This window comes from Stegostoma tigrinum, chromosome 32, assembly GCF_030684315.1.
Source record: "Stegostoma tigrinum isolate sSteTig4 chromosome 32, sSteTig4.hap1, whole genome shotgun sequence".
Classification (NCBI taxonomy): domain Eukaryota; kingdom Metazoa; phylum Chordata; class Chondrichthyes; order Orectolobiformes; family Stegostomatidae; genus Stegostoma; species Stegostoma tigrinum.
In genome coordinates, this window is record NC_081385.1 from 24,327,695 (window position 1) to 24,341,599 (window position 13,905).

Genomic DNA, 13,905 nt, shown 5'->3' on the forward strand with positions numbered 1-13,905 from the left:
CCATATTTGCTGCTAGCTCTTATTTCCTCAACCTTCTATGGTTGCTTTCGACTTTCTTTCATTTCCAACTTTGTTTCTCTAATGTGTGCAATAGTACTCATGTTCCTATCCCGTGCTACTCTGATTTAAATTCTCTCCCAGAGTACTAATAAATACACTTTTTGGTTTTTAAAACAAAGACTTCTGGAAAAGCTCAGCAGGTCTGGTAGTATGTGTGATGAGAAATCAGAGTTAACATTTTCGGTCCAATGATCTTTCCTCAGAACCGATTGTAGGAAAATATCAGTTTATATGCAGATGATAGTGTGGGGAGAGAGGATAAGGAGTAAACAATGTGTGGGAGTAGAGCACAAAGAGAGAGAAGAACAGTTAGACAGACAATTGAGTGCATAATGATCTGGCTAGGAGGGTGAATAACTGTTAATGCAGACTGTTAGTGGCCAACAATAGATAGTGTGTAATGATAGACTACATAATGACAAAGCCTGGTGTGTGGGGTAGGGGTCTACGACATGGGAGAGTTCAGGTCCTAAAATTATTGAACTCAATATTGAATCCAGAGGGCTGCAGGATCTACAAGCGGAAAATGAGGTGTTGTTCTTTCAGCTTGCATTGAGCTTCGCTGGAACACTGCAGCAAGCCTGAAACAGAGATGTTAGCCAAGGAACAGGGTGGTTTGGTGACGTGGCAGGCAACGGGTAGTTCAGGGTCATTTTTGCAGGCAGAACATAGATGTTCTGTCAAGAGGTCACCCAGTCTACATTTCTTTTCCCCAATGTAGAGGAGACCACGTTGTGAGCAGTGAATGTAGTAAACTCGATAATGAAAAGTGCGGGTAAAATACTATTTCACCTGGAAGTTATGTTTGGACCTCTGGATATTGAGAATGGAGAGAAAAATGGGCAAGTGTTACACCCCCGACACCTGCAAGGAAGGTACCATGGGGTTATTGGCATTTTTGGGAGTGAAGGAAAACTGGGCCATGGTGTCCCAGAAGGAATGGTCCCTGCGGAAGTTGGGCAAGGGTGGGGAAAGGAATATGTGTCTGGTGATGGTACCTTACTGGTAGTGGCAAAAATGGTGGCTGATGATCTTCTGGATGTGGATGCTGGTGGGATGGTCGGTAAGGACAAAGAAAACCCTATCACTGTTAAGGGAGGGAAGATAGAGGGAGAGAACAGAAGTGTGGGAGATGGATCAGACCCAGTTGAGGGCCCTGTCAACAATGGTGCTGGGGAATTCTTGGTTGAGCAACAGAGTGGACATGTTCGAGGCTCCCTCATTGAAGGTGGCCTCGTAGGAACATATGCGATGGAGACGGAGGAACTAGGAGAATGGAACAGGAAGCAGGGTGTGAGGATGTATAGTCCAGGTAGCTGTGGGAGCCAGTGGGTTTATAGCAGAAATTAGTGGCCAGTCTATCTCCAGTTTGTTGGTCCCATCGTTGCCGGTGTGCATCCCATCCAGCTTCTACAGGTACATCTTCTGCAGAATTGGTCCACTGCCTCAAGAATTTAATTTCCTCCAACCATCCATTAAATTGGTCTCTTCAAATCCAAATATCTCTAGTATGTGGCACTGGGAATGTTTCTGAGATTACGACCTTTGAAGTCCCAATTCTTAAAAGCTTATTTCCTAGCTTTGCATATTGCGCTTCTCATTTCTCTATTGGCCTCATCTCTTTTATCTATGTCATTGGTAACAACATACACCACAAACTGTGGTTTTCTTTGACCCATTCAGAATTTTATTCAGTTACTCAATAACATTCTTGACCCTAATACCAAAGTGCCATCATACATGCCTGATGTCACGTTTGTGCTGAATAATAGTCTCTATATTCACATTATAGTAGAATCTCCTAAAGATATTGTTTCGTCCCCTCTTTATTTCAGCCCATCCCACCATGCCCCACTCCCATCATGTGGCTGATCTATTACTGTTATCACAGTCTTGGATGTTGTTTTATTCACTTCAGAAACCATCTCTCCCAGTGGTATCAAAAACAGAAAATCTGTTGGAGGGGGATATGATTTTAGCAAATCCCTGCATTATCTGTCTGGTGCTTTATTTCTCTCTGGTGGTCACGCATTCTCTTTCTGTCTGTGAACTTTTTACCTGCAGTGTGGCCAGCTTGCTGTATGTGTTGTTTATGAAGATCTTAACCTTGGATATATCCACAGTTCTAGCTCACAGCCACTGCTCTAGATCCAAAACCTAGATTCCCAGTAGCTGCAACTCCAGTCCCTGACTTCCCAAACCAGAGAGGAGGAGCATTCCACCAGGCTGAGCTGCTCAACCATAATTTACCCTTAAAGTGCTCTTGTTCCATTTACTTCCTCCAGTTTGAAGTATATTAAATATAAACAATGGACCTCATTTCATTCCTTATGTTTTAAGCAAATTTAATCCGAACCAAAGACCAGATTTTAGTTTGAAGACAGGATAGTAGAAAAACTCATCTGGTCTTACTCACCAGGGTTAACACTCAGTTCACAATGGATACCAGTCCCACTTAATGAGTTTATGTTTTCTCTGTGGTATCATTCTTCAATGTCTCTCTGTTGCATGCTTTCCAATTCCTGGCCTACTTGGTGCTGAAGCTAAAGAAAGAAATGGCAAAATAGGTCTTCTCTCCTGTTCTCCCTCCCTCCATTTCCTTTTCTCTTCTTCATTTTCCTTCCCCTCCAATCTTCCCCATCCACACATCCCCACTTCCCCTCTCCCCATTTCTCCGGCCCCTCACCCCTGCCACCCCCAGTCTCCTAACAGGCAGTTACAAAGACCAGTTAAGCCCATTAGTTAAAATGATTTCATCTGCTCTGCAGCAGTAATTTTGATTTGCATGATTAGCCCAGCCTCTACATGTCCAAGATACACTTCAATTGAAATGGTTCAATTATCAAGTACAGGCACGCAATCCTAGATTTTATATGCATTTAATCCTTAAAATATAAAACTCTTACCTCCCCACAACTCATTCACATTATTTCTGCTCTGCACCAGGACACCAGTAACATGGCATTTAACGTCTCTTAGTTACATTTAGTCATGAAAGGATAAAAATATCCATTTTTAACAAAATACTTGTTATCATACATGAAACATGCATCCTAATTACTAAATCATTTTTGAAACAAAAAAAAACTATTATATTATAATCAGAAAAATACAGTAATAGATCCACTGATACCCTCATTAAATTTCAAAATGCCTGTTACGTCCATTCTAACTCTCATGGGAAATGGGGTTAATGGGAACAGGACATCAAGGAAGAATGCACAAACCAAATGTATCAAGTATGCCTGTGTTCACTTCCAAAGGCAATTGAGATGACCTCATTCTGATAGATTTCCGTAGGCAAATTTGTTACGTAATATGCTCTCCCAAGATAATTCTCTTCATTTTCTTCCTTTCTCTTTTCTAAAACTTCCAAACAGCCTATTTCATGATTGAAAAATAATTCTGTGCCATACACCTTTCAAAGATCTGAAAGTGTTTCTCACTCAACGAAGAACACGAGTGAAAATTCTAGCTGGGCAAATATGAGATTCATAAGAAAAATAGTGAGATCCATCTACTGGAAAAAAAATGATCAGTTAGGCCCCCTGTAGGCCAAAGAGGTAGGCGTTAGAAATAGGAGCTAAATATAGTTTTTAGGCCTTAAGAGATCAAAGGGAATTGGCAGAAATTGGGAATATGGTACTGAGTTGAATGATCATTCATGATCATAATGAATGATGAACAGATATGAAGGGCTGAATAGCCTATCCAGCTCTTACTTTCTATGGTTCTGAGGTGATTAGTTAAAAAAAACACCAGGCAATAGCACCAGAATAATTCCTTTCTATACTAAAAACAATGCCAATGATCGGTGAAGCCAATTTGCTCCTGAAAAGGCAACCAGTGTTCCAACTTAATATTACATCTATAATAAAATAACATCTAAAAACGTGAAGATGTATAGATAAGCAATTTTTGCTTTTGCTTCCATAGCTTGAGAATTGTTTTTTCTTTTAAAAGTTCCACATCATTAATGCTGAATAGCCACCTTAAAGACCTGGAAATAGATGACATTACATTTTCTACATGTAGGAGTAGTGAATAATTTTATTGAAGGTGAAATGGAAAGTACACACTGGGGATGCTGTTCCTTGGTTATGTAGAGTCAGGATCAGTGGTGGTGCCTGTCTTACGATCAAAAACGAGGAAACTGCACCAGGAAAGTTCCGTGACATATTGCCAAAAGTGGGAATCATTTACAGGGGCAGCATGGGAGTTGATCAGCAGCTTGTTACCAGAAAATATGTAGTTAGTTTACATAATTATGGCCTCAATTTGGGAAACTTTGCAACCTTTTTGGCATTTAACCTTGAGGGTAGGGGGAGGGACAGAGGCGCAGCCTTCCAAATGTGGGAAATCTCAGTGAAGGTGATTCCCAGCCCTGCCCCAATCTTGCAGCAGACCAAAGCCTTTGGAGTCCGTGCCCCATCTTCCAATGTCATATGGAAGTTAAAGACCACACCTATGGCCCAATTGAAGGAACAAAAGGAATTGTCCTCTGAGGAACCAAAAAGCCTTATAACCAGATAATCTTTTAATTACCTGTATATCTTCAAGCATACTTCCATATGTTCTGAGGAAGGGTCACTCAACCTGAAACACGAATGTTGATTTCTTTCCACAAATGCTGCCAGATGTGCTGAGCTTTTCCAGCCGCTTCTGTTTATGTATACCTCCTTGTTGACCTGCCTCAGAAACAACTTACTCCCGCCATGGGACTTCTGATGATTCAAAGGCAAGACTATTATTGGGCCAGCACATCAGGACTAAGGACCAGAAGCAGACAACTTATGAAAATGTCTCTGAGAAGATTGTGAGATTGGGGCCCCAAATCTTCTGGGAAAATTTGCCCCCCCTTGGTGTATCTGTATAATGTGCCTATAAAATTATATATTCGGATAGCTCACAACACAGAAAGACATGCTTGGTTTCTGTATTGCAAGGAAACGCCAGCGAGTAAAATAACTCAGAAAGTTCCACAAATATCATTGTCCCCCAGATAATGATGCCAGCAACCAAAGTCAGAATCAAACCCATAACTTGCAAAAGCTTATGTGCTGGCAACTGAGTCAACTGAATAAGTAAACCGGTGTTGGATTTCATGTTTAAGAAATAAGTTTGAATTGACTTTTGCATTTCATAGATCTTTTTAATAAACCTGCCTGTTTTGATATTTTATGAGCACGACTGGAGCATTTGGGACTTGAATCTGGGCCTTCATGCTATAAGACACATTTTAAAGATTGTCATTTGAACATACCTTATAGGTGCAATGATTATTTGGGATACATCTGCTGCTCCTGTCTTGGTTGGAATGTTGACCTTCTCAAAAAGACATTATTGTGCAACATGTGACAGAGTAATTGAAACTTCTGTTGAATTGTGCTGCAGGAAGTCCCCATGTTAATTCATAGATATTTTCCAATCACCCTGTTTAGAGATGTTATTACAGACCTCTGAAACTAGTGGGACTTGAACTTGGGCCTCCTGGTTCAGAGGTGAAAACATTATCACTGCACCAAAAATGCAATTATATCCACTTAAAGGAAGAGATTGGAATTATACTGCACCAATATGATACATGCCGGTGAAAAATACTCATCAGTGGTTGTATGTTTATAATTTCTCTTATTTTCCTCTTATTTTAAAGTTTTACAAAATTTCTTTGCAGAAGTTTTAACAATTTATAAATGGTTTTCTCAAAACGTTTGAAGTTAATCCATTGTTTCAATTAGGTTTTTAATAAAACTGAGAAATATCACCAGTACAAATTGCTGCATGCAGCAATAACAGATAAAGTCAGAAAACTTACACACTTAACCAAGGGAGCGCAAATGCATGGTACCACATGGGAGGCACAGGAACATGTCTATAGTCAATATGGTCTGCATGGGAGATTTTTTTCTTCTGCTCATGGCATGACTGATTGAAAATGAAAACATTTTAGATCAGATCCAAGGTAGAGCTGAGCAGTGAGCTTTTCAGGAGTTTGAAGTCACGCTTGTAGGAAGCTTGCCAGGGTTTCTACTTACCAGTACACTATTGTAACAAGAGTGGTGTAAAATCAAGATGCATTGATTAATCATGGTGATGGTAAATTGATGTAACTTGACATAAGTCAGGCCAATATTAGCTTGAGTCTGAGAAGAGAGAAATGGAAGAAATTGTTAAAAGTACGCCACATATAACAGGTAATAAAGAGTTTGTTAGATTTACTGACACTCAGAGAGAGTTGCAATTTTAGAAGGTTACAAAGAGAGTTAACAGACCCCGTGTAGGGATAGGTGAGCAAAATAAATTAGTATCAAGAGTACAGCACACTGACCCAATGCCTAGACAGGTTTAAAGTCCATTTAATCTGCACAGTCAATGGAGCAAACTATGTCAATACCTGTCATAATGACAAAGGTATATGCAGAAATTAAACAGATTTTGCATCCCACAGGCTACCTGCTACAATTGCAATTAATGTAACACATGCAAGCTCATAATTATGATTTGCTCCTATATATAATTTATACGTCAGTGCTTCCAACTGTAGATTATGACAATATAATGTGAGGCTGGATGAACACAGCAGGCCCAACAGCATCTCAGGAGCACAAAAGCTGACGTCTCGGGCCTAGATCCTTCATCAGAGAGGGGGATGGGGAGAGGGAACTGGAATAAATAGGGAGAGAGGGGGAGGTGGACCGAAGATGGAGAGGAGAGTATAGGTTGGGAGGTAGGGAGGGGATAGGTCAGTCCAGGGAAGACGGACAGGTCAAGGATTTGGGATGAGGTTAGTAGGTAGGAAATGGAGGTGCGGCTTGGGGTGGGAGGAAGGGATGGGTGAGAGGAAGAACAGGTTAGGGAGGCGGAGACAGGTTGGACTGGTTTTGGGATGCAGTGGGTGGAGGGGAAGAGCTGGGCTGGTTGTGTGGTGCAGTGGGGGGAGGGGACGAACTGGGCTGGTTTTGGGATGCGGTGGGGGAAGGGGAGATTTTGAAGCTGGTGAAGTCCACATTGATACCATTGGGCTGCAGGGTTCCCAAGCGGAATATGAGTTGCTGTTCCTGCAACCTTCGAGTGGCATCGTTGCGGCACTGCAGGAGGCCCATGATGGACACGTCATCTAAAGAATGGGAGGGGGAGTGGAAATGGTTCGCGACTGGGAGGTGCATTTGTTTATTGCGAACCAAGCGGAGGTGTTCTGCAAAGCAGTCCCCAAGCCTCCACTTGGTTTCCCCAATGTAGAGGAAGCCACACCGGGTACAATGGATGCAGTATACCACATTGGCAGATGTGCAGGTGAACCTCTGCTTAATGTGGAAAGTCATCTTGGGACCTGGGATGGGGGTGAGGGAGGAGGTGTGGGGGCAAGTGTAGCATTTCCTGCGATTGCACCTTCCACGCCAACCTTCAGTTCACCTGGGCGATCTCCAGCACATCCCTCACCTTCCTGGACATCTCAGTCTCCATCTCAGGCAACCAGCTTGTAACTGATGTCCATTTCAAGCCCACTGACTCCCACAGCTACCTAGAATACACCTCCTCCCTCCCACCCTCCTGCAAAAATTCCATCCCCTATTCCCAATTCCTCCGCCTCCACCACATCTGCTCCCACAATGAGGCATTCCACTCCCGCACATCCCAGATGTCCAAGTTCTTCAAGGACCGCAACTTTTCCCCCACAGTGGTCGAGAACGCTCTTGACTGCGTCTCCTGCATTTCCCGCAACACATCCCTCACACCCCGCCCCCGCCACAACCGCCCAAAGAGAATCCCCCTCATTCTCACACACCACCCCACCAACCTCCGGATACAACGCATCATCCTCCGACACTTCCGCCATCTACAATCCGACCCCACCACCCAAGACATTTTTCCATCCCCACCGCTGTCTGCTTTCCGGTGAGACCACTCTCTCCGTGACTCCCTTGTTCGCTCCACACTGCCCTCCAACCCCACCACATCCGGCACCTTCCCCTGCAACCGCAGGAAATGCTACACTTGCCCCCACACCTCCTCCCTCACCCCTATCCCAGGTCCCAAGATGACTTTCCACATTAAGCAGAGGTTCACCTGCACATCTGCCAATGTGATATACTGCATCCATTGTACCCGGTGTGGCTTCCTCTACATTGGGGAACCAAGCGGAGGCTTGGGGACTGCTTTGCAGATCACCTCCGCTCGGTTCGCAATAAACAACTGCACCTCCCAGTCGCAAACCATTTCCACTCCCCCTCCCATTCTTTAGATGACATGTCCATCATGGGCCTCCTGCAGTGCCACAATGATGCCACCCGAAGGTTGCAGGAACAGCAACTCATAATCCGTTTGGGAACCCTGCAGCCCAATGGTATCAATGTGGACTTCAACGGCTTCAAAATCTCCCCTTCCCCCACCGCATCCCAAAACCAGCCCAGTTCATCCCCTCCCCCCACTGCACCACACAACCAGCCCAGCTCTTCCCCTCCACCCACTGCATCCCAAAACCAGTCCAACCTGTCTCTGCCTCCCTAACCTGTTCTTCCTCTCACCCATCCCTTCCTCCCACCCCAAGCCGCACCTCCATCTCCTACCTACTAACCTCATCCCACCTCCTTGACCTGTCCGTCTTCCCTGGACTGACCTATCCCCTCCCCACCTCCCCACCTGTACTATCCTCTCCACCTTCGGTCCGCCTCCCCCTCTCTCCCTATTTATTCCAGTACCCTCACCCCATCTTCCCTCTCTGATGAAGGGTCTAGGCCCGAAACGTCAGCTTTTGTGCTCTTGAGATGCTGCTGGCCCTGCTGTATTCATCCAGCCTCACATTTCATTATCTTGGAATCTCCAGCATCTGCAGTTCCCATTATCACTTATAGATTATGACACTCTATCTAACTACCCTTAACTGGCTATAAATAATGGTCTTTGACTTTTTTGTCTCCCCTAAGTAGCTTTCCTTATCGGGACACAATGTTTCTATAATTGTACAGTCACAGAGAATTTAACATTTAAAGACAATCACAGCAACTTGTCTCAAAGCAATTTAATTGTGTATCCTGCATTTAGATTTTATATTACATTCAAATGGGATAATTTTCTCCAGCCTAATACACTGATCTCTTCAACACTACAATTCGTTGAAATCTTCACTTCTCCTTCTCCAACTTCTTGTATCATCTGACATCATATCATCTTTCACTTCCTTTCATGTTTATGGAAACAGGAGATAAAGGGATGGGTGATGAAAAGTAAAGAGAAACTTCTATTATTGCAGTATCTCTGCTATCCTAGGGTGTAGTGCAGCAACAAGCACCCCTCATTGGGACTCTGCTCGACTGGCTAAGGCAAGACCCCTGTGGGTGGCACGATGGCACGGTGGTTAGCACTTGCTGCCACACAGCACCAGGGATTTGGGTTTGAATCCAGCCTTGGGTAGTTGTCTGTGTGAAGTTTGCACATTCTACCCGTGTCTGTATGGATTTCTTCCAGATTCCCAGTTTCCTCCCACAATCCAAACATGTGTAGGTAAGATGGATTGATGATGCTAAATGACCAGGGATGTTCAGGTAGGTGGATTAGCCATAGGGAAATGGGGGGTGTTGAGGAGATAGGGTAGGGTTTGGGTCAGGATCTGATGCTCTTCAGGGGGTTGGTGTGGAATTGATGGGCTGAATAGCTTGCTTCAACACAGTAGGGGTTCTACACACTCTCTTCTCTTCTGACATCACCCAGAGACTGCCTGAATATTACTTAGTTCCACCAAGTCTCCCAGAAATGGATATGGTGGAGACTGCCCACTATAGGATTTTCTGACTCTTGGATGGAGTTCAATGAATAATTTCTGCAGCGTAGGCAGTATTATTATTTAGAAATACGGAAAGCCAATGGTATATGACAAAGTCCAATAAACAACATTAAAAAAAATGACCAGTTAACCTGTTTATGGTGGTTTTGTTTCAGAGACAAATATTGGTCAAGATTGCAGGGGACCCACCCCACTAATCCTCAAATAATGGCATCAGATCTATTAAATCTATTTAAATAGTTAAGACCTTCGGTTAATACATCATCCAAATGATATCGCTTTAAACATCGCAACCATCTCAGTTTAGAGTACATGCTTAAACTATAGAGAGGACCACATTCTCTTGACCTTTGAGTTCAGAGATTAGAATACAATAACAACAATTTGTATTTAGACAACATTTCTAACATCGAAGACGCATGGTGATGCGCATCACTATTCAACAGAGATAAAGCATGCCAGAACAAAGAAATAAATGTTTCAAAGGGCACTTATTTGCTTCACTAAAAGATGGATTTTCAGATGGCCTGTAAAGATGGAGAGGTAAAGGAATCTCTGGAGGTTATTTCCATTGTTGAAGACTGCCAAAGGCAGCTAAAGTGTGGAGAGAAAACAAAGCTGAAACTGTAGAAGTTTTGGGGATTTGGGATGATGGTCGTGGGCTTGAAAGTGTACACAAATAGTAACAGATGAGACCATAGTGGGATTTAAGCATGAATTCTGAATTTCAAATTTGAACTGAAAGTGTACCGGTGCCTATTTGGTTCATGAACAAAGCTAGAATTGTATTAATGTTGATTAAAAAAATCCAGAGAATGAATTGGAAGATGGAAAGCTTGAAATCATATTGCTTTAGGATGAAGAGTAAATTATATGATTTCTTTGAAAGAACCTCCAAACCTATGAGCTCAATTGCCCAGGAATCCAAGATCAGAAGATATATTGAAACAATGCTACCTTCAAGTTTCCTTTCAAGTCAAACAGTATCCTTATTTGACTAAACTATTGTTGCTTCATTGTTCTTGCATCAAAATGCTGGCAACACCTCCCCAACTGTACTGTAAATGTATGCTCACCACATGGGCTGTTGGCCTAACACCATATACATTGCTTTGGCCCATATCCTTTAACAGATTTGTTTAATAAAAATGTATCTATCTCAGATTTAAAAGTAATAATTGACTTGGTATCAATTGCCAAACTAACATCTCTCTGGAATAATCTGGCCCTAATTTTCAGACGATGGCCCTTAGTTCTAGAATCCCCAACAAATGGAAGCAGTTTATCTTTATGCACCCTGACCTTTCCTGTTAATTTCTCAAAGGCTTATTAGATCACCCTGCCTCTTACTAAATTCTAGAGAAAACAAGCCTAATCTACAAAATAATTATGGAAAGTTGTGTGCAATTAAATGAGAGACAGCCAACTGTATTGAGGCATTTTAAAAGGAAAAGGGGTTCGGTAAATCCTACACTTTACCATCCAAAATTTTATAGGGTATGATTGTGTTGTGCTTAAGGTCTCTTGTTCAGCTGCCAGTGCATGTCAATAACGATCCATGAGCAATGCCTGCAAAATCAATTTCTTATTGAACTACAGTTGAGGAAAGTGTCAAGACCATTTACTTGTGTACTGAAATGCTATGTGGTTTAGTTATAACATTTCTCACTTGTACTTGTGGAACTTTTATGTATGAAATGTGAAATGTTAAACTTCAAGATTATGCCATTATGATATCCGATTACTAACTGCGGTATTGAGTGAGAGCATGCATTGCCCAATGACTTCCACCTGCTGAATAGAGCTCCATTTTACAGTAAACACACTCATAAAAAAGAATTGACTTTGTTCTTTGAAAGATCAAAACAACCAAAGTCTTATTTTGGTTTCCTGGGCATAAATGCCAAATAACATTTTAAGTAGCCACACTGGATGCAATAGGTATTTTGCAAGTATAATGTTTCATGCACAGCAATCAAAAATAGTTTCTTATTCTTCCAAAATTCAGTAGAATTGTTGTCCGGTTAAAGTTAAAACCGAGAAGTAAAGGTGAGCAATCTGACAGAGCTAACATATTCGGATATCCTCCTGTCTCAGAGAACATTGCGAAGTTTGCATCTTGCAGCACATTCCACAATAATCAGCAAGAATTGGTGCCACAGACAAAAGAAAAGGTAAAAAAGAAATGGAAAATCATATGAGGCAGCTCACAATAGCAAACAGATGATTAAGGTGGAGGGGGTAGGTGGGATAGCAAAATGGAAATTGGTTAATGCGGCTAACACCTAATTACAAATTTTGAACTTGCAGCTGGGGATTAACTATGTCCTTTTGCCAGGAAGCAGGCAGCATTTTATGTTGTTGCTTAATGTTTGCTCGGCATAATTAATTGTACTAGTGCTAATTAGCAATGCACACCAACAAGCCCAATATTAGGAGTGATTAGTGATATATAACTTCAGCCTTCATCTATTAAAAAGGAGGTATTTTGTAGCTGATATATTTGGTGGAAGTTCTTTGAAAACTGAATCTATGCTGAATGGCAAAAGGCTAAACAGAACTAAGAGTGGACCAAGATCTTTTGATCATACACTGGGGGCTTTGTTTTGTGGTAAAATGCTCCATATCCTTAGGGGGCCCTGAAACCTTCCAGAAACATCTTTCAGAAGTCATGACAAGAAATATCAGTGAATGTCAATGGGAGGAGTACTGGTCCTTGTGCATGAACCTCATCCAGGAAAATGGTTAATGATCTCATATAATTTGACAAGGCAACTAAGTTCATAGTCAAATGGTATATCCTATAAACTGTAACAACAACCTCATGCACTGTTCAATTCATTAAAGGTCCTTCACTCAGCCAGTAATCTTATTAATGATTCTTATGCATCACCTCATCCTCACATACTCCACACTGCTGCGAGCCTCATGTTCATAGCTGATAGGTCAAGCACACTGGCAGCTATTCAGTAATTTCAGCCACATCATCCAAACATATACCATGATACTCACTGATGCACATCTCACTGCGTTGCAATATAAAGAGGTTCATAACTGAAGGCAGATGGTAAACAAACTGGAGAGCAATCACTCTGAAATTTTTAACATTTAACTTGGAATCACTGCTGGCCATCATGAGAAGGGGCCTCACAGAAATCATAGGCATTGGCAGCACTGAAACAAAGTATCTGTGTATGTAATCCTTGCTCATGCGCTAATTTGTGAAGATGTGAGCACACATTTCTTACTTTTCCCTCTCTTGTCAGCTCAAACAACACTTTTTTCTGTATTTTGTTTGTTAAATCCCAAGAACTGGATCTTCCTTTATCAGTGGAAGAAACAGAAGATATTGAAGAATCTCCATCACTGACTCTAATGCTCAATTAGCCAGCAGCTCAGATATTGCATGATCTCCAGATCCCCTTAACTCTCTGAGTGAGAAAGATCTCCCTTGAATCTATTCTAAATCTTCAACCCCTTTGCTTTTTTCCTGTTTTTTGAACCACTCAACAAAGAGGGCTAGGACATTCCTTATAACCTGCTCTAGACCCCATATAATTTTATATTCCCCATAGTCTCCTATGTGCTACAATACACATTCCTCACTTATCCAACTTTTCCGCATAATTAAAATTTTACAGTGCAGGCAGACATCCTCATACAGTTCCTCTGCACTGTCAGGTTAATATTTAACCTTTCCACAGAGTGATGACCAGAATAACTCACAATACTCCAACTGTCGTTTAAATCGTTCTTTACACAGTGTCAGCATAAACAGCCAGCTCTTATATGCTACGGTTTATCTATTAAAGACCGCTTTATCTTCTTGTCTAGCCACCTTCAAAAACTGATGGACACACATTTCAAAGTGCTTTAGTTCTTATACAATTCTCAGTTTTTATTGTTTATTGCCTTGTTATCTTTCCTCAAATTCATTACCTCACATGTCATCTGATTAAACTTAATCAGCTGCTGTTTCACATATCTGGGATTCAATTGATATTTTCCTGAAGTCTTTCACTTCCTTCTTCGTTGTCAACCTGTCAACCACATGATCAAATTTT